Source organism: Mauremys reevesii, linkage group 10 (genome assembly GCF_016161935.1).
Source record: "Mauremys reevesii isolate NIE-2019 linkage group 10, ASM1616193v1, whole genome shotgun sequence".
Classification (NCBI taxonomy): Eukaryota; Metazoa; Chordata; order Testudines; family Geoemydidae; genus Mauremys; species Mauremys reevesii.
In genome coordinates, this window is record NC_052632.1 from 37,428,347 (window position 1) to 37,449,805 (window position 21,459).

At 47.3% G+C, this 21,459-nt stretch overlaps 1 protein-coding gene across 7 annotated transcripts in view; it reads left to right on the forward strand.

Moving 5' to 3' along the window:
- LOC120373703 (paired amphipathic helix protein Sin3a) overlaps positions 1-21,459 on the forward strand; it is a 71,886-nt gene that overhangs the window by 3,190 nt on the left and 47,237 nt on the right. For 3 of the 7 annotated variants that reach the window (XM_039492467.1, XM_039492468.1, XM_039492474.1), the window contains exon 1: positions 2,938-3,345. The exons of 1 other annotated variant lie outside the window; for it this stretch is intronic. The gene's annotated coding sequence lies outside the window, so the exon portion shown is untranslated. Of the gene's footprint in view, positions 1-2,839; positions 2,874-2,937; positions 3,346-4,125; positions 4,145-21,459 lie in introns of those variants that run through there. 3 more of the 7 variants (XM_039492469.1, XM_039492473.1, XM_039492472.1) reach the window with 3 other exon arrangements.

Consider the following 21,459-nt stretch of genomic DNA (forward strand, 5'->3'; position numbering starts at 1 on the left):
AGGAGTACAGAGAGAGGGAGCTCTGCGTGCGTGTTGTTTGTCTTTACTACCATGAACTTCTATGTCCCGAAACGTGGAAATTGTGTGTAATTTGCAGTACAGTACGTGGATTTTCCCTTAAACCCTGTTTTACCCTAGTGGTGTCGTGCTTTGCTTTATAGGGGGGGTGGGTGGAGCCTTAACCGCTCGTATGCTTTCAGGGACAGTTAACACGTAGAAAAAGGGGTACCGGGTTACTCCAGGCACTAAAGGGGCGAGGCAAAGGAGTAAATCATCCCAGTTTTTTGGTATGAATGACTTGCTCTGAATGGTGGGACTAGGGTGACCTGACAGCAAATGTGAAAAATCGGGATGGGGATGGGGGGTAATAGGAGCTTATATGAGAAAAAGACCAAAAAATCAGGACTGTCCCTATAAAATCGGGATATCTGGTCACCCTAGGTGGGACAGTCCAATGCAGAGAAATCGATTCCTTCCCTCACTGCTTTTACTAAGCTCAGACTCCTAAAAAGATGTGAAGCCTCATTGAAGTCTCTCTCTTAATTCAGAACTACAAGTTCTGTCATGTTGGAAGATATTTTAAAACTAAAGCCTGTAGGTCTGCTCCAAAGCTGCTGCTAGCTAGCTGGGGGTGTGTCTGTTGGAGGAAGCTAAAGAGGGTTTAATAGTAGCTCTCACTGTTTGTGTGTGTGTGTGTACATGCACTAAAGAGACTGTGTGAGCAAGGGGTGCTGGCACTTGAGGATTTCTGAGCTGGCAGGGCGATGCATAACCTGCTCACCTTTTTATTTTAATTACAATCATGCCTCGACATATGAATCAGAAAGTTCGTTTGTTTGAAACTGCAGCAACAGGCAGCATCCTGCCACCCAGTACTATAATTAGCAGGGTTATAAGTGGAAGGTGAGGGACAATCTCCAAGTGATCCAGATATTGCCCCTTTTTACACCAGGGAAGAGAAAGGAGTTGTGTGGGCAACACAGAGCAGAGGTATAGAACCAAATCTTTAAAATAGCATCATCCATATGTTTAAGACCTGTGTGCTTCTTTGCCTTGACTGTCGCATGCCTATTCTTGACTGTTGCATGCCTAGGCTCTTCTAGTCAGGGAGGTGTTAAGGTCTCTGTGTACTCTTGACTGTATCTGAGGTACAAAATATACTTCCAAATAAGGTTTCTGGACTGTTTTAAGGCTTGGAATAGAAAGTGTGTGTAATGGTATTGGCCTTTGGTTGGCGGGAGGCAATAATACAGTTTCATTAGGGTACCACCAGAAGATATCGTTCATTTGTTATCTGCATGGTGACAGTTATTAAATGCCAAGCACTCATTGTGATTTACACTGCTAGGGATTTATTTTGACTATCCACCTCTCCCTTGGAAGCATTGGGCTTGTATTGAATGGATACGCTGTGTCACATACTTCTGTAGTAAGGAAGTATTGAGGATGAGAACTGTACATGTTCCTGGCTTGGAGAAGCCTCTAGGGCAGTTGATCAGTGTTCCAGAAGTCAGCGGTGACGGAAATACACAGAAATTCCTGTGTGGAATTAATAAAGCACAGTCACTGTGGTAGCTAAAAGTGATCTAAGACTTGGATTTCCATCACAGTTATTTAGTGATGGGGTCATGCAACTTCAGAGTGCTTTTTTGTAAATAAATGCATGCTTTATTTTTTGTTGTTGTTTGCCTACCTTATGGGCCTGTCTGTTCTTTGAAACAAAGTAATGCTTCCTCGCAGAAACTTTGAGGAAAAACCTTTCGGACTAGAGGGACAATGACACCTGTTTAATCCTATGGTAGCTTTTTCTTCCATGCGAGTGTAAAAACATACCTGAACTTTATATTGGAATAGAAATCTACCTTCCCCATCTGCTTCCGTTTGGAGAAGCTCTGCTCCAAAATGTGCTCAAATTGCTCAATAGGTGACCGGTAGTTTGCGGTGGATTCCAAATCCAGGGTTCGTGGTTTAATGCGATGCGACCACCGCGTACAGCTTTGGTATTGTTTAAAAAAGGTGTTCTTAAGTAGTGCCTGTTTTGGTGTATGATTTCACTCATTACTTCCTGTAAAGTTGCTGCAAGTTTCAAACAGAAGTAGAAGGAAACTAATTACCTTGCTTCCTAGAGGGCAGTATCCAAGAGGTTTCACCCCAGTTTAAATTGTAAGCAAGCGGAGTAATACCTCACAGATCATCTTGAAACTGGGTAGTATGATTGACCTCATGCAACTTGTTGCATTGATTTATTACCAGAGCGAGCGCATAGCTGCTCAAGTTTGGTACCTGCGTGTATTAAACTGGGCTACTAGCCGTGCGGCTGAATCTTGTTGCACCCATGCAGCGTGCGTTAACGATACTGGGCGTACCGCCGCTGCAGCGTGTAGAGTTGGACAGAACTGGCGCCCGTGCTGCTGCAGCTTGTTGCACCCGTGCATTGAACAGTGTTAGTGCACGTGCTGGGGCCACACGCTGAAGCAACATGGGTGCGGGTACAGGGCATGCAGTGAACCCAAGGCAGTAGCTGCTGCCCCCGGGATTGTGGGCGGATTTGCAGGGGCACGAATCTGGATCCACTTGCAGATGTAAACATTCCACAAAAGGGCTCTCTAGAGAGGGGGCGGAGCTTCCTAGTGGCCGGGGGCGGAGCCTGAGATAGGGGGAGTCTAGGTTTGACCGACGTCCACCTAATCCAATCGTTGACCGGTTCCTGTAGGCGGCATTCAATGAGAGGGGCGTGGAGGCGGGACTGGGCGGGGCTTGTTTCCTATACGGACATTTTTCCTCGGTCCCCCCCTTCACATCCCCTTCCTGGGGGTTGTGTCCAATAAGGGCGGGAGATGGAGGTGGGCACTGCGCTGTGATTGGGAGAGGTGGTGAGTGGCAGACAATGTACCCAATGGAAGCGCGGGGGTCTCCCCCCGGGCCGGGGAGGGGCGGGATTTCCCGGGGAACAGAGAAGCGGGCAGCGCTCGGCGGCGGCCGCCGAGAGACGGTTACTCCATTTTACCCCCCTTACCGGAGCCGACCATCCCTCGTATCCGCCCAGGCCCAGCCGCCCCTCACCCTCTCCACTGCCCGAGCTGAGCAGCCGCCGCCCCCGCCGGGAAGAGGAGGAGGGGCCCGGGGACCCCCCACCCCGCCCGGAGCAGCCGCCGGGGCCGGGGCGCCCTCCCACAGCCCGACACCGCCAGGGACCGTCCCTCTCGAGTAGCCGGGGCGGGAGCAGCCGCCGCCGACCCCGCCAGCGGCGGGAGGAGGGGCCCGAGGGCCGCCCCCGCGTGAGGAGAAGGGGCCCGGACAGCCCCGGCGGGGCGCGATCCCCCTGGGCACAGGGGAGGCTTTGAGGTGAGCGCCGAGGGGTCGGGCGGTGTGACAGTCCCGCCGGGCGCCGCGGGGGGCGGGTCGCTCCTTTCCCTTCTCGCTCTCCGTATGGGGCGGGGACTCGCGCCGGTGGCCCGCGCGCTTCGGGCGCCACCGGGGGAGGGGAGCGAGAGCAGCCTTCCAGGTTGCGTCTCCCCGGGGGTTCCCTGCCCCGGCGAGCGGGCGGTTCCCTACAGCGGGCTCCCGCGTGCGCTGGACACAGGCAGCCCCCGGGTGCAGAACGTACAGGGAGCCCCCTCCCCCGGCGAGCGTAGCGCACAAGTAGCCGCCCCCACCCTCCGTCCCGGTCGGGTTGCCTTCCCGGGCTCGGGATTAGCGGAGATGAGCTTCCCGAGCCCTTTCCTTCGCTTCGGATCGCTCGCATTGCACATGTAGCCACCCCCTTGCCCAGGGAGTCGGTGCAGCGGACATGGGCCCGCCTCCCTTTCCGCGACAAACTCCCGTCCCCTCAGAACCGAGTGCGCGGAGTAAAAGCCGTACTTCGAGAGCCCGCGGGCTGCATCGCACTCAGCCCACCCCCGTCGTTCCCTTACCGGGGTCCATCCCCCGGTACCGAGTGCATTGCGCACGGGCCCCGCCCCCGTCCCTGGGACACCCCCTTCCTCTCGGTACTGGACGCGTTCCACGCAGGCTCCTCCCTCTCCCCTTTTCTGCTCTCACTCCGGTGCTGGGAGGGTGGCACCCAGCCGCCGCCTCCTCCGCGCCTGTCCGTCAATGCTGGCATTACACACAGGCTCCGCCTCTGGGGACGCCGCCTTCCCCGGTAGACTGCACACAGTTAGCTCCTCCCATTCCCCTTCTCCGTTCGTGCCGGTCCTGAGTGGATTGTACACAGCCTGCTCCCCTGTGCTCTTCGCTTATGGGGGCGTTGCATTTAGGCTCCTACCCCGCTCCGATCCCTTACCGGAGACTCGCGGTCAGCGGGTCCATTACATACAGCGCCCTTATCGGGGACCCACTCCTTATCGTCGGTCAGTCTCAGCTAGTTGCACGGAGCAGTATTGATCTATGGAGCGGTTGCGTTCGTCCGGCGGTTCTCCTCGGTTGTATCCCACACGCTCCGGGGTAACCGACTGGATTTGATCCCTGCAGCGAGGCAGCAGAGTTCGGAGGTTTCCTTCCTTAACTCTTAGCAGAATGGGTAACTGGACGCTAAGCGCTAGGTAACTGGCTGACGGAAGTAAGTTCGGTCAGCAAAGGCCAGTGACTTGGGACAGCCTGTCTTCCACGTGCTGGTGATGTGTGTCTGGAGGGTGCCCAGAGCACATCCATACCTCCAGCCGAGTTAGAGCTGTGTTGTCCACTGGGGCTCCTGTAGGCTCATTCGGGTTATTTAAGGGCATCGGGGTGAAGTCGAGGCTGGGGTGTGTGTGTGGGGGGGGGTTGTTTTGCATTTTTTGGGGGAGAGGCGAAGACTGTCTAGTGGTCCTTCTTTATACTGCAAAGTACCCAATCACGGGGGAAGGGCAACCAGTCATCTCGTATAGTATAGTATGGCTGGCGCTGCTGCATTAATCATCAGCCTCTTGTGCCTGTGTAGTCTGTCCTCAAACGCTCCATGCATGTGCAGAGCCAGCTAGGAGATAATCAGGCAGAGTGAGCATGCTGAACTGCAGAAGATGAGCATAGTTACTACAGAGTATTCCTGGGTGGTTGTAAAATATCCAGTGTAAAATACTTCAGTTTGGAGAATTTAAATCTCTTGTTAATGATGTACATTTCTATGGTAATCAGAAACCTCAGGTTTTTACAGATTAAAAAAAATACAGGCTGCCTTTTAGTACTTTACTCTCACTTGATTCCTCATTGTACACTGCATATTGTTTACAAATGCTAAGGAACAGAGAGCTAAATAAAACATGTTTGAGGTGTGGAAATAAACTGAACTGAGTTGCCTTAGTGTGGATGAGCAGCTGAAAATGATGACATCAATGTGGTTTCTGCAGATTTTTCATAGAACTTAACTAAAATCTTCAGATTTCTTCCTTCAGCCGACCTTGTTATCACCATATTAATAGCGTAAATAGGGGTAGTCAATTATTTTTTTGTCAAGGTATAGTCAAGGTCCAGACTCCGGAGAAGAAAATAATAATAAAAAAAAGTAAATAAAAAGATTTGGGGATCTGTTCAAAAGCTCCTGGTGGTCTGGATTTGTCCTGCAGTCCACCTATTGATCACCGCAAGTGTACAGTAACTGTTTTGAGTATTTCCTGTAGAAAGTATTATTTTAAAATCTAAAAACAATATTTTACGTTTGCCACAGTTCCTAACAATAAATATTCATGGTTAGGTGCCTCTGTGTCTTATTCTGCTGCTCCTTTTTGGTTTTGGACACCTCATCACTTATGAGTAACTGGCCTATTCTGCTTTCACTTTTTATACCCAGTCTGAAGGGACACATAGATTTATTAGAATTTCCAGATTGCTTTTGAAAGAACTCCTATCAAATGACTGTTGCAGTTTCTAGATAGAAATACTGCAAAGCTATGCATAAGAATCCTGTGCAGAATAACAGAGGTATGTAGGAGTCTGAGAATTACTCTTATAGTATTCTGCTACTAACATTAATTTTTGAAATATTTTAATCAAGAACTGGCATCCTTCTCTACATGTACCCTCCTCAGTCTTTAAACTTACCAGTGGCCTTCACTGGGTGTTTTAGTTTCAATATCTTTGGTTTTTTTTTACCCCTTTGCTTACTTACATCAATAGAAACTGCATTAGGGTTTTACCTGGGGTTGTAGGTAACTGGGAAGGCATTCTCATAAACTGTAGAAGCATTAATATATTTTGTATTTGTCTTGTCAGATGCCAGATTCCTTCCTTGCATCTGGGCCAATGAAACACAGACTACAGAGTGTTTTATAGTATTGCCTTTATAGATGTGATATCAGTACATGCACCAATATATACTGGTATCTGCTTAAGATACGTGTGCTGTATCAGAGAAAGGTATATTTTATTTGAACCACTGAAACTGTGTGTAAAACTGACAAATACTTGTTTAAATTGAAGCTGCTTGAGTGACCAAAAGTGTCATGAGGAATGTGTGAGCTTTTTGATTACCATCTTTTTCTGAAAAACTGCAATCCAGAACTAGAACTTAGTCTAAGTATATTAGATGAGTGGGATTTATTTCATAGAGCTGTGTTAGGCACAGTATCAACTGGAAGGGGTCAAAAATTATTTAATATAAATATAGGCTTACCTGTATTTAAATACAGTTTTCAGCTATGGCTTGTTTAGTGTCTGCTATAAGTGAACAAACTTATTTAAAGGAACACTATGTACAGTGAAGCACCTTTGAATTAATATCTAATTAAAGAATAGATGTCTAAGGAGGCCTTGTGGTTGTGTTCTTTACAGCTGTGCCTGCAGCCCAGGCCCAGGTTTGATTTGGGGACTCTTCTTCTCTGTGCCAATTGTTTGAGCCAGTGATTATGCATCAAGTATGCCCCTCAGCTCCTCACCCCAGTCTTGCAGTGTGTTCTGGGTTCAGCCTGCATGTCCTCAGCTCCCCACCCAGAGGGCAGGGTTTCCCCAGATGCCTGCTCACATGGAAGGGGGTCCATGGGGACAGAGAGAATCTGAGTCTTTCAGAGTGAAGAGGCCTCCTCAGATCTGGCTTGTATGAGGGGCAAATGCCCCCAGGTCCTGGCATACAAATACCAGGTGAGAATGTGGGGCTGAAAGGCTCGCTACCCACCCACCTAAATATCACCAATATTGAGTGATGGAGACCATTTTGGCCACAATCAGAGCCACAGTTTGATTCCCTAGGTCTGCTCAAAAAAAAAAGTTGATAGAATCTGTCAACCTTAAGAAATGCTTCTTCCTCTCCACCCACAGGGTTCTATATCTTGAGAACTTCTTGCTTAGATGACCCCAAATTTGGATCACTAACACTACCCTGCATCCCCTTGAGGCATACTAAATTTCAAAACAATATGAGTAAGCATGTGGATTTTTGAGTATTTGAAGTCAGCAGAAATGAGTTTTCAGCCTTAACTATAGCAGAGCTGTTTTTCTGCAATAATAAGGGCTGCAGTATGAGGGGGAAAAGGTGTGTGGTTAGAAAATGATTGTATCCTCAAGAGTGTGATTGGGATTCAGTGAACTCTGTGTGCAAGGGTTTAAAGAAACTTTCAATACACTAAACGGTAAAGTGTAAAAGAAAACTGATGCAGTAAAATAGAAAATTATTAAGTAATACTCTATTAATGAAAATGTTTTAGGAAATGAGTACTACCTTAAATCAGTGTCTAGTAATAAGATTTTAGTGTAACAAAGATTCCCAAAAAATCAGCTCTGGTTGAACTGAGGAATTGTTTGAAACTTGAAGTGGTATATAGGTAGCTCATCCATTAGTTGTGTACCATCTCAGTGCAAATCTGTGAATTCCAGATGTCCTCAGCAAGGATGATGGCACTTCAGATTCCATCTTAGCTTTCACAGAGCAGGCTTTAGGATAAAGTGGCACTGGTAAGGTGCGTTTTTTCCCCTTCTACCATGGGTGACTTTAATTGGCCCTTTTGTGTGTTCAGTGGTTAAGGCACGGTATTGGATCTCAGGAGATTGCAGCTCAATTCCTGGCCCTGCCACAGACCTCCTGTGTGACTTTGGACAAGTCACTTAATCTTTCTCAATTTTCAGTACAAATGGGGATAAATACTTTCCTATTTAATGGGGCTGTTGTGAAGCTAAATTTGTTAATTGTCATGCACTCAGTGATGGAACTGATTATACACATCTAGATGCCATCTAGATTCACTAACAATTAGACACACTTAATTTTGCTAGCTGGAAGGACAGTCCTGGCTGTCTCTAATCTCATACTGTTTGGCACAGAGGTACAGGCCTGACTTCCCAAACAACATTGGGTTTATTTAAAATATTGGTTTTCAGTGAAATAGTGTGGAAACTGTTGTCTACTGCCACCACTGGAGACAAGTATTGAAGAAATAAGAGTAATATTAAGGAAATTGAAATTGTTATTAAATGGTGGTAGAGCTATACATTTGCCAGTGTCTCTGTCTTGAACAGCATATGGATACAGTGCCATTATAACAAAATACCACAGACACTGAACTATAGACAACTCAAATTAAGAAATACTAGACTGACTGGCGTTCTTGAAGGCATGTAAAGAGGAGAGAAATACAGGATGTTTTTCACACTTGATTACAATATGCAATGGATAGATCTCTTCAGATTTACTTTGCCTGTTGTTGTGACGTGTCTGTCATGGTCAGGCCAGTCAGGGAGCAATCAGTACAGGCCTTGTTGAACATGTAGGTCTTGGAATGAGAAATATTGTGTTGAAATTGGCACACAAATCAGTTTAACTTCCAGAATTTATAAATCGTTTTCTGTCCAGATTGTAGTTTTGGTCTTCTCCAGCATTGGAAAGCTTTTATGGTTAAAGCCAGAGCAGAAAATGGAGGTCTATAATATGTATTCGTCTGTCTGGATGGGGTTGTGCTCATGGTTGCACATTTGTATCTTTTTCCTCCCTGGTGCTGCATTCTTAGGTATTCTGAGCACTAATGATGGAAGAAATGTTCTTGTAGAAATTGGACACCGGGGTGGTGGGGAAATTTATTTTGTATGTGAAGTTTTGTTTCACTTTGTGTTTTCACAAATTATTGCCGTGTAATTAACAGCTGCCGCTGTGACAATGTGTAAATTAATGCCTCACCACCACTTTTCTCATCCTCCCTTTCAATGTCTGGGTTGAGGTGAGTGGGGTTTAAGATTGCCCTAGCTGCATCTAATCTCAGGCTTAGCTAAGATCCATATCTGCATAATGGATGGGCTGCTAGCACTTCACCTTGCTATCAATTCTCAGCGTTTCAGGGAGTTCATTTAATGTCTCTTCAGTATCATATTAGGTACGTATATGGTCCCCAGTTCCACAGTATCTGAGTGCCTCACAATCTTCAATAAATATTTGTTCTAGCATAGGGGTGGGCAAACTTTTTGGCCTGAGGGCCACAGCTGGGTGGGAAAATTGCATGCAGGGCCAGGGCAGGGGGTTGGGGTGTGGGCGGGTGTGTGGGGTGTGGGAGGGGGTGCGGGGTGAAGGAATGGGATCAGGGCAAGGGGTTGGGGCAGAGGAGGGGTGCAGGGTGTATGAGGGGCTCAGGGCAGGGGATGGGGTGTGGGATGCAGTAGGGGACTTGGCAGGGGTTGGGGTGCGGCTGGGGGTTAGGTGCAGGAGGGGTGTGAGGTGCAGCAGGGGGCTCAGGGCAGGAGTTGGGGCAGAGGACGGGTGCAGGGTGTATGAGGGGGCTCAGGGCAGGGGGTTGGGGTGTGGGATGCAGCAGGGGACTTGGCAGGGAGTTGGGGTGCAGCAGGGGGTTAGGTGCAGGAGGGGTGTGAGGTGCAGCAGGGGGCTCAGGGCAGGGGGTTGGGGTGCGGCAGGGGGTTGGGTGCAGGAGGGGTGTGAGATGCAGCAGGGGGCTCAGGGCAGGGGGTTGGTGTTCAGATGGGATGCGGCAGGGGGCTCAGGGTAGCTAGTTGGAGTGCAGGGTGCAGGAGGGGTTCGGGCTCTGGCCCGGCACTGCTTACCTGGAGCAGCTCCGAGGTGGCAGCGGCGCACACCAGAGCCAGGGCAGGCTCCCTGCCTGCCGGTCCTGGCCCTGTGCTGTACCGCTCCGCACTGCTCCCGGAAGTGGCCGGCACCACATCCCTGCGGCCCCTGCAGCGCACGGAGCCCTCTGCCCTCCCCTTTCCCCCTCTCCTCCCCCCCTCCCCCCGGCATGGGGCCTGCGGCACTACAGGAGTGGCAATCCCACCGGCCAGATTCAAACCCCTGAGGGGCCGGATTCGGCCCATGGGCTGTAGTTTGCCCACCCCTGTTCTAGCAACACCCCTGTGAGGTAGGTCAGTGCTGCTTTTCCCATTATTGAAATGGAGAACTGAGGCACAGAGCAAATAACTAGCCCACTGTCACATAGGAAGTCTGCACTCAAATTTCCTGCTCCACCACAGGTCTTCTGAGACCCAAGCACTAGCTAAGATATGTTTCTCTCCCTCTACCCATCACTCTTTCCATAGTCCAAATGAGAAGAAACTTCTAGTTTTTCAGGCTATTTTACTTTCTCAGGTAAAATCTGTCCCTGTCTGACCCCCTCAGCTCCTCTCTCCCCAACTTTTCTGTCCCTTTTCTCCCCTTCTCCACCCCCAATCCCATTTGATTTCTTGTTCCGCAATCCTTTTATTTCTGCTAATGTTTTAAATCACCAAACCTCCTTTCTTTTGTCTTTTGGATGCGTATATGTGTGTAGATTTCTAAGCTCCACTTGTTTTCTCTCCATATTGGGTCCACTCCTCATTTGGAGACCCTTTTCTCTCCCTCCCCTCCCTTCATTAAATCAGGTTTACCAACCTCATTCAGGCCAAGTCTATACTACACACTTACTTCAGTATAACTGCATCACTCAGGGATGTGGATTTTTCACACCCCATAGTGACGTAGTTAACCCCCCAAGTCGACAGTGCAATGTTGGTGGGAGAGCTTCTCCTGCCAACATAACTACCACCTCTCATGGAGGTAGAGTTATTAAGCCAATGGGAGAGCTCTCTCAGGTTGGCTTAGCGCTTCTAGTGAAGACTCTCTATAGCGGTGGAGCTGTGCTGATGCAAGTTTGTAGTGTAGACCTGCCCTCAGTTCTGTATAGTGTCTAACATTTAAAAAAACAAAGTAATAATAGAAGTATCAGTGTTGTACATACTATAGTTATAAATCTGTATAAAACCTTTTAGGAACATATGTTAAAACTTCAGACAGTTTGTGAAAAGATGGGAATATATTGAGCTCTCCCATTTGTAAAAAAGGAGACAGTCTAGGGATACATGTACAGTATGTGACTACACAGTTTGCCTAGCCTTTCTCAGAAATCTCTTACATCTTTGGGGATTGAGATCTTCTTTCTCTGTGATCACTGTTTCATGATTAGTTCTTGAAAAAGGAACGCATCTGCTAAAAGATTCCTGACAGGTGTTCAAATAGAAGACCTTTAAAAATTACATTATTCTCATTACCATATTGCTCTTTTTCCATTTTGTGTTTAACAACTTATCTCAGATCTGTAGAGCTGGAAACCAGTGCTTAGATCATCTGAAAGCTTGGAATGACCAATATTGCATGCATCCGAAGAAGTGGGTAGTCACCCACGAAAGCTCATGCTGCAAAACTTCTGTTAGTCTATAAGGTGCCACAGGATTCTTTGCTGCTTCTACAGAACCAGACTAACACGGCTACCCCTCTGATACTTGACAATATTAGTTTCTAGCTCTGCAGGTTTTTGAGATCTCAGCTGGTAAAATGTTGGCATTGAAGTCTTCAGCAGTGGATGAAGAAGCAGGATGATGATCCGGCTCTCCTGTCTCCATTCCCATGGGGAGTTGAAGTTAGAAACCACTTTTCCTATTTTTACTCCTAATTTTCAGTGGTTGAGTTCTGAGGCCCCTGTTCTGCAAGCTCAGTTCCAATCCCCCTGATTGGTTCACTGCCTTTCTGTGTCAGCGTTGCTGCTCTTGCCCATAATATTCCTTCAGGAGATGCCCTTGGTGCCTGAATGGAACTAATGTGTGTCTGCTCAGTTTCATTTTGCTAGTCCTATTGAGCTATGTGAAGGGTTGAAAGTGTGACAGACAAGAGAAGCCAGGTGTGGCACAGTGCTGCTAAAGAGAAAGGAAAGACACTTTCTTTGTTCCTACCCTCACTTCAGCAGCAGAAGATGCTGTCTTTGTGCATACTTCTCCTGCTCTGCATATCCCATCAATAGTAGTAAGCAAAACTGATCAGCTGGGGAAGCACTGCGGGCAGGAATGACAGAGGTATGCTCTTCTTGTGGTCTTTTCCTGGATGGGGAATCTTAAAAAAATTGTGGAAGGGAGGATGATTTCATATCATCTTGTAAAAGCCTAAACATAACAAGATAGACTACAACATACTCAAATTCAAGATATTAAGATGCTTGGCTCTTTGGCTTTGAGTTGTGGAAAGAAAGAGTGTTTGATCAATGGTTGCCATGTATACTGGATCAAGTGACCTTTAAAGTCCAGTAAGTTACCTGTTCTGCTGTCCTAGTCACTGTAACTTAATTTTTTTTAATGAAGTAATAAGAGTTCCTACCATCTTCTGGCTGAGTCCTACTGATACTCAACAAATTTAAAATTAGAGTTACTGGTATGTTGCACAGCTGACTGATTTTAGGGATTTAGAATTTCTAGAACTCTTACCTGTAAGCAGGTGCTTGAGTAAATGCTATGTTCTGGATGTAGAGTCCAGACACAATCTGGGTTAATCTATTTCTTTGTCCTTTTAGTGTACAGTAGAGGCTTAGTATTAGATAAAAGCCTTTTTAGTACATTGGAAATATAAATAAAAATAATATAGTATTTATGTTTTAGCATCCTGAATCAGTGCATTGTCCTTGATCTTTGAATCATTGATACTCTGTCTAGGTACTTAAATGGGTCAAAATCATTACACATGTATCCTCAAAACAACATGTGTGCTTTCCCCTTTCACAAGGACATGGAGAGATGCCAGAACAGCCCTCCCCAAGGCAAATGCATACATTTTACAGGCTGTCTAAAAATGGCACAAGTACTGGGGTTTTTGCCCCGTTATTGACTCTGCAGTCATGTCTTCAACTAAGAAGTGTACCTGCCCCTTGGAAGGGTCAGTGGCTTTGAAGTACCTGTGTGACTGAAATTTGGAAATTTACAAATTCCTCAGTGATGCCTCCCTGAGGAATTCCTTCCTTACCAATCACTTCATGGATATGGATGGGCGAGCCTTCTAGTAATGCTCTTGGAGGGAGGATTTTCAACAAAGCAGGAGCTCATTGTATCTCTCTTTTAATGGGGAAAAGTTATTTGGGGAAGCACTAGATCAAGCCTTCAGGATCTCAGTGATGAAAATAAAGTAATTCCAGAGCCCAAGAGACCATATTTGTCTTCTCACACTAGAGTGGTTGGCATAATGAAGATCTCCACCCAGGCCTTGGTATAGGCCAGCATTCCAGAGATTGTACCTGACCAGAGCCCCTTGAGCCTGTCCCTCTCCCTCTGAAACAGACTTCAGCAGAATAGAGGTTCACAGAGTGCTCTCTGATTTCTGCATGTTACTCTGTGGACTTTTGTACCTTTCTGTAATGTTACAGGTTTTTCCCCTGGCCATTGGCTCAATCTCCACAGAGTGTAGCGGTGGTGGAGTCACAGAGGAAACGTCATATTCTTCCATATCTGGATGGCTGGCGGGTGAAGGTCTTCGCTCTGATAGGAACAAGGGAAGCTGTCCAGGAATCAGCAAGTCTCTTGATGTGGCTGGGATTTATGATCAGATACAAAAAAGCAAAACCTGATCCCATGTCAGCAACTGAGTTAATATGGTGGTAGGAATGGGTCTTCCATCACAGAAAAGAGTACAAACGACAAGACAACTTAGCAGAGCAGATCAGAGCATCCTCCAGCATCTGAGCCAAAAAGATGTCTTCCTTAATTGATCTAGCTCTGTAGGTCAGGAAGCATTTTGGTTCACAAGCTGCTCTCTCAGTGGTGACCAAAGCAATGGGGTGGGGACTACATGTGAGGATTCAGCATCCCTTGGAGCTCAGGCAGCCCTTGCAGTTATGGGAGAGATGTAACTAAATTCGAAGTTGGAGGTCACTTCAGGACCTGTGATTTGGAGTAATGATTGATGCCAGCCTCAAGGGTTGGGGAACCACCCTGCAGTCCCATTCGTCCCACATGGGAGAGATCTCTGCATGTGAACTGGCTGGAACTTAGAGCAGTCAGAGTAGTGTGTGCTGGTCTCCAAGGACCAGAGACAGGAGTAAGCTGTGTTGCCTGGATTGCCCGCAAGCAGGTTGGTGCCAGGAGCGGAAAGCTGTCTCAGGCTGTAGTTATTTTTGTATATTGGGCAGAACGCAATTTGTTGTTCACTAAAGAGGTCCATGTGGTATGGTCCCTCAACATTTAGTCTGAGCTGCCAGAAATTCCATCTGAGGGATTGGTTGCTTAGGACAGGGTTTTTTCCATCTAGTCTGCCCTCTTTGGGATGAGTGCCCCGTCAATGTCTTGTTAGCAACAGCAAGTTTCCAAAACTATGTACCTGGATCAAGGAGTCTTAAGCTTTTCTCCATAAATGGATCAGGCCTTCTGCTGTATCTTCCTTCCTCCTCCCTCTCATCTCAGTAAAGAGGCAGTTGTCCCAGAGTGAAAACTTAATCTTGTCCTCCACTTTCTTTGGTGGGTAATTGTTTAATACCAGTGTTTTTGCTTTGAAGGAGATTTTTGCATCACACTCAGCTGTCCAGTTAACTAGCAGAGTTCCTGTTTGAAATGATTATTGTGATGCAGCTGGGATTTTATTGTATTGTATTATGATGCCTAGAGTCCCGTACAGATTATTTTAAAATTTAAATATAAATAAATAATTGCTTTTGAACATGGTGAGGGCATTGAAGTTCTCTTTGCATAGGTCTAAAGACCTATGCAAAGGGGGAATCCTTTTTATGGCTTCCAAAGGGGCTAGAAAAGATGACAAAGCCTCTAGGTCTTTAATGCATGTGAATAATCATTTTTCTGTTAAGGAAACTTTAATTTGCAGATGGATTCCCTTGCTCTCTCCCCCTCTCCCCTTTGAGTGAAGGTTTATTTCATGAGGCATAGTTACTTCTTGGGCCAAGAGGAAGTTTGTGGATGAGCTCTGACAAGCAGCAATCTGGAGTTTTGGTCCACACTAACCTTCACTCTGTAATGGTGAATCTGCGGGTGTGACCTTTGGATATAGTGCTATGAGCTGCTCTCAGACATGAGGTATCCCAATCTTCCAGGTAGTGAGCTTGCATGGTATATCCCAATCCAAAATATGGGACCTCCCATCATAGAAATGAGGCTTTTGGTATTCTTTTGTAAACTCACTTTCTGCACTGGAGTACCACCAGTCTGGAAGCCCAGCCTAGTCTGAGTTCTAATTGGGTTATTGTCAGTTTTCATACTTCATTATACACTGCTACCTCGATATAATGCCAGCCAATATAACACACATTTGGATATAACGCAGTAAAGCAGTGCTCAGGGGGGCTGCGCACTCCAGTGGATCAAAGCAAGTTCAATATAACACGGTTTCACCTATAACATGGTAAGATTTTTTGGTTCCCAAGGGCAGCGTTATATCGAGGTAGAGGTGTATTAGCGTTAGATGATGAGTAAGCATTCAACTAGAGAGCAGAGGCAGCTACAGTGCTTGCAGGGGAGTGGAGGTGCCAAAGCTTTATCTCTGCTACCTATCACTAAGGGTATGTCTACGCTACAAAATTAGGTCGATTTACTAGAAGTCAATTTTTTTTAGAAATTGATTTGATACAGTCGATTGTGTATGCCCACTAAGCACATTAAGTCGGCAGTGTGCGTCCACAGTACCGAGGCTAGCGTCGAGTTTCGGAGCGTTTCACTGTGGTAGCTATCCCACAGTTCCCGCAGTCTTTGCCGCCCATTGGAATTCTGGGTTGAGCTCTCAATGCCTGATGGGGCAAAAACATTGTCACGGGTGGTTCTCGGTACATGTCGTCAGCCCCCCCGCCCTCCCTCTGGGAAAGCAACGGCAAAAAATTGTTTCTTGCCTTTTTTCCTGGGTTACCTGTGCAGACGACATACCACGGCAAGCATGGAGCCTGCTCAGCTCACTGTCACCATATGTCTCCTGGATGCTGCTGGCAGACGCGGTCCTGCAGTGCTACACAGCAGCATCCCCTTGCCTTGCCAACGGCAGGCGGTGCAATAGGACTGTTAGCCGTCGTCCCATGGGTGCTCCTGGCTGACCTCGTTTAGGTTGATCGGGGGTGCCTGGACAAAAATGGGAATGACTCCAGGTCATTCTCTTCTTTAAGTTTCGTCTAATGGAGATTCAGTCTGGAATATCATGCCAACTGGAGGCTTCTGCCTCAGGCTGCTCTCCCAGTCGGCAGCACCACATGGTTGCACCTACCCCTTGCTCTCATGGCTCATGAAGCCTGGACTGTAGTAAGGAGCAGTTTGACTATAGGCTGAGCAAGTGCATAATGGTGGTAGAATGTGCATTTGGACGTTTAAAAGCACGCTGGCGCAGCTTACTGACTCGGTTAGACCTCAGTGAAACCAATATTCCCATCGTTATTACTGCTTGCTGTGTGCTCCACAATATCTGTGAGAGTAAGGGAGAGACGTTTATGGCAGGGTGGGAGGTTGAGGCAAATTGCCTGACCGCTGATTACACATAGCCAAACACCACGGCGGTTAGAAGAGCACAGCAGGGCGCGCTGTGCATGAGAGAAGCTTTGAAAACCAGTTTCATGACTGGCCAGGCTACGGTGTGAATGTTCTGTTTGTTTCTCCTTGATGAAAACCTGCCCCCTTGGTTCACTCTACTTCCTTGTAAGCCAACTGCCCTCCCCTTCCCCCTTTGATCTCCACCTGCAGAGGCAATAAAGTCATTGTTGTTTCAAATTCATGCATTCTTTATTAATTCGTCACACAATTAATGGGGGGATAACTGCCAAGGTAGCCCAAGAGGGGTGGGGGAGGAGGGAAGCACAGGGGTGGGTTAGTTGAGCAGCATGCCATTCTAGGGGGTGCCCCTACATCATAGAAGCAGCATCTCTGGGGCTCTGACCCAGAGCGGCCGTTTGCCTCTCTGGTTCTTTGGTAGGCTTCACGTGGCTTGCCTGAGCTCCTTAAGTTTCACGCGGCACTGTTGCGGGTCCCTGTTATAGCTTCTGTCCTTCATGCCCTTGGAGATTTTTTTTTCAAATATTTCAGCATTTCATCTTTTGGAACGGAGTTCTGATAGCACGGATTCGTCTCCCTGAACAGCGATCAGATCCAGCACCTCCCGTTCGGTCCATGCTGGAGCACTTTTGCGATTCTGGGACTCCATGGTCACCTGTGCTGATGAGCTCTGCATGGTCACCTGTGCTAATCAGCTCGCCACACTGGCCAAACAGGAAATGAAATTCAAAAGTTCGCAGGGCTTTTCCTGTCTACCTGGCTAGTGCATCTGAGTTGAGAGTGCTGCCAGAGCGGTCACAATGGAGCACTCTGGGATAGCTCCTGGAGGCCAATACCATTGAATTGCGTCCACACCACCCCAAATTCGACCCAGCAGGGTTGATTTCAGCGCTAATCCCCTCGGGGAGGAGTACAGAAATAGATTTTAAGAGCCCTTTAAGTCAACAAAAATGGCTTTGTTGTGTGGACGGTGCAGGGTTAAATCGATCTAATGCTGCTAAATTCTACCTAAACTCTTAGTGTAGACCAGGGCTAAGAGAGTGAGGAGGAAAAGCCCTTTTCAGGTTGGACGGGATGCCTACATACGGAGCCGCACAATTATTGTTTACTCTGGTGTGCAAGGCAGCTGTCTAGCTTATAGCATGCAGCCTCTGTGTGTAATTTGTGCAAAAATGGCCTTGGATCTTTAGTGAAAATTAAGAGCAAACAGGGCCTGGTTTTAAGTTTACATCCAAAACATCCACATATAGTTTACTGTGTGGAACTTCATTGTCTGCCTTGGGAAGCTAAAGGGTTGAGTTGACCCCGTAAGAATTTTAAACTGGTCTACCAGGCAGTCTAGGAATTCCAGACTTGATGGTTAGACGACTAAGCCAACCTTGCCAGTAGACAATCTCGCAAAGGTGCATGGATGAGTTAATCTATAATCTGAGAACTTCTGTTGCTCCTTGGAAGAAAAGGCTGACCTTGTAGTCCCAGGTAGAATTGTAATCCTCATAACAGGTAAGTGTGCAAGACTCTTCTAGCAGTTATTTGGCCTTACACAGCCTTTTATGCAGCTCAGCATCTACTTTAAACCTTGACTAGCCCAGCAAAAGTGGAAAATGGAATGTGTTTCTTTGGGTGAAGACACACAAACAGCAGAGCTTTGTTAGACGTGCACATTATATTAGATGGTCTCTGCAACTGTATCTTTCGCTTCAGTGTTTCTGTATTCTGGAATTATACCCCTGTGCACGTTATACATTAGGCCTGTTATAGCTGGCTCACTTGCTACTTGGCTGCAAACTGTGAATTTGGATTGAAAAGTTTCATGCCTGGTTTGTTGGGGAGAAGTGGGAGGAGAGAGAGCATTAACTTTGTAACTGCTGGAAGTGCTTTTGTGATGGTTGCATTACTATGGTATGCTACTGCTCTGTTAAAGGGGTAAGGAGTGAACTAACCCTAGAGAGACTAACAATGTAAGAATGGGGAGGGGACAGAACAAAAATTAAGTGGACACATAGGGACTTTCCTCTCAGCTGCTCTATATTCCTGAGCACACATTGTAAGTGAGTGCTATCAAAGCTTTGATTTGACTTGACTTAGGCCTGGTCTACACTACAGCGTTAGGTTGACATCAGGCAGCTTACGTCCACCTAACTCTGTAAGCATCTACATGAAAATGTAGCTCCTACGAATACAAGTAGCCCAGTACATCAACTGAGGCCTGGTCTACACTAGGCGTTTAAATCGGTTTTAGGAGCGTAAAACCGATTTAACGCCGAAACCGTCCACACTAGCAGGCACCTTATATCGATTTTAATGGCTCTTTAAACCGGTTTCTGTACTCCTCCCTAACGAGAGGAGTAACGCTAGTATCGGTATTAACATATCGGATTAGGGTTAGTGTGGACGCTGATCGACGGTATTGGCCTCCGGGAGCTATCCCACAGTGCACCAGTGACCGCTCTGGACCGCAATCTGAACTCGGATGCAGTGGCCAGGTAAACAGGAAAAGCCCCGCGAACTTTTGAATATTTCCTGTTTGCCCAGCGTGGAGCTCCGATCAGCACGGGTGGCGATGCAGTCCGAAATCAAAATAAAAAAAAGAGCTCCCGCATGGACCATGCGGATGTGATCGCTGTAAGGGCAGGCAAATCCGTTCTATCCGTTCTATCAGCGCTCCGTTAGAATCCTTTTAAAAATCTCCAGACAGACGCCATAGCAGGGACTCAGCGCACTGCAGCGTGACAAGCGTAACGGAAAGCCAAAGAATCAAATGGATGCGCATGGACTGGAGGACTGAAGCTATCCCACAGTTCCTGCAGCCTCCTAAAATTATTTGCATTCTTGGCTGAGCTCCAAATGCTTCTAGGGTCAAACACAGTGCCCGCGGGTCAGGGCATAGCTTGGCAATCTACTCACCCACCCCACCCACCCCAGAGCGAAAGGTAAAAGAATCCTCTGACTCTTTTACATGTCACCCTATCTTTACTGAATGCTGCAGATAGACGCGATAGTGCAGCACTCAACACCAACATCCTTGCTCCCCGTCATGGGCGGCTGATGGTACAAAAGATGGAAATCCATCCTCATCATCAGCATAAGCTGATCGTGCAAAATGATGGAAATCTATCCTCATGATCAGCTTCAGCTGATGGGACAAAAGGACTGGTAACCGTCCTCGTCATCAGCCTATTGGCCCTAATTTTTCTGGTGGATGGATGGTGCAATATGGCTGGTAACCATCCTCATCATAGCAACAGGGGCTGAGCTCCATCAGCCCCACCCTTCATGTGTAAAGAAAAGATTCAGTTGCCCCTGGACTAGCAGTGGGATGCTGGGCTTCTCTCCTACACACTGCTTAATGTCCTGTCTGGACTATCATAGCAGCTGGAGGCTGCCTTCCACTCATTTCTCACTAACAAGTCAGTGTGTCTTATTCCTGCATTCTTTATTAATTCATCACACAAGTGGGGACAATGCTACGGTAGCCAAGAAAGGCTGGGGGAAGAACGGAATCAACAGGTGGGGTTGTTACAGGAGCACCCCCTGTGAATAGCATACAGATAATTTCTGCGGGCTCTGACACAGAGCAGGTGGTTCTCTAGCACACTTGCCTATATTAGGCAGCACAGATTCTATTTTTAGATACCAAAAAGGAGGGATTGACTCAGGGAGTCATTCCCAATTTTGCTAGCCCCTGGCTGATCGGCCAGGGCACTTATGACAGCAGCCAATGGTACAAAACGATGGAAGGTACAATATGGCTAGTAACCACTCTTGGCTTTGCGCCTGGCTGATTGACCAGGGGCACTAGCAGCAAATGGTACAAAAGGACTGGTAGCCATGATCATCCTCAGTTCCAATTTATGGAAGGGTTTGGATGGTGCAATATGGCTAGTAACCATCTCTGCTGTCATGCAAAAGCAAAAGCATGCTTCTGTGTAGCGCTGCTGAATCGCCTCTGTGAGCGGCATCTAGTACACATACGGTGAGAGTCACAAACGGCAAAACAAGCTCCATGATTGCCATGCTATGGCATCTGCCAGGGCAATCCAGGGAAAAAAGGCGCGAAATGCTTGTCTGCCGTTGCTTTCCCAGACGAAGGAGTGACTGACGACATTTACCCAGAACCACCAGCGACAATGATTTTTGCCCCATCAGGCACTGGGATCTCAACCCGGAAGTTCCAAGGGGCGGGGGAGGCTGCGGGAACTATGGGATAGCTAGGGAATAGCTACCCACAGTGCAACGCTCCAGAAATCGACGCTAGCCTCGGACCATGGACGCACACCACCGATTTAATGTGTTTAGTGTGGCCGCGCGCACTCGATTTTATAAAATCTGTTTTACAAAACCGGTTTATGCAAATTCGGAATAGTCCCGTAGTGTAGACGTACCCTTAGTAACTCCACCTCCGCAAGAGGTGTAGCACTTAGGTCAATGTAGTTAGGGCGCCCCGTTGTCCGTGTAGACACTGCGTTACTTACATTGCCTGCTGGCTTCCAGCCCAGCAAGGGGCTCACAGCTGGAGTCTCCGCCTGCTCCTCAGGAGGGGGACTCCAGCTGTCACTGCCCACATGGTTAAGTCAGTAGAAGCTCCTAGTAAGGATGCACACCACCGACAGAAGGAGCAAGGTGTGGACGTGAACCATCGCTTTAATTACTGCAGCGGCTATATGTTGACTTAACATGTCAACTTAATTTTGTAGGGTAGACATGCCCTTATTATCACCATGTTGATGTGAAATCCTAGATGGGGCTTCTATCAAAGGTATATGACCAAATTCTGCTGTTTTACTTGTTTAG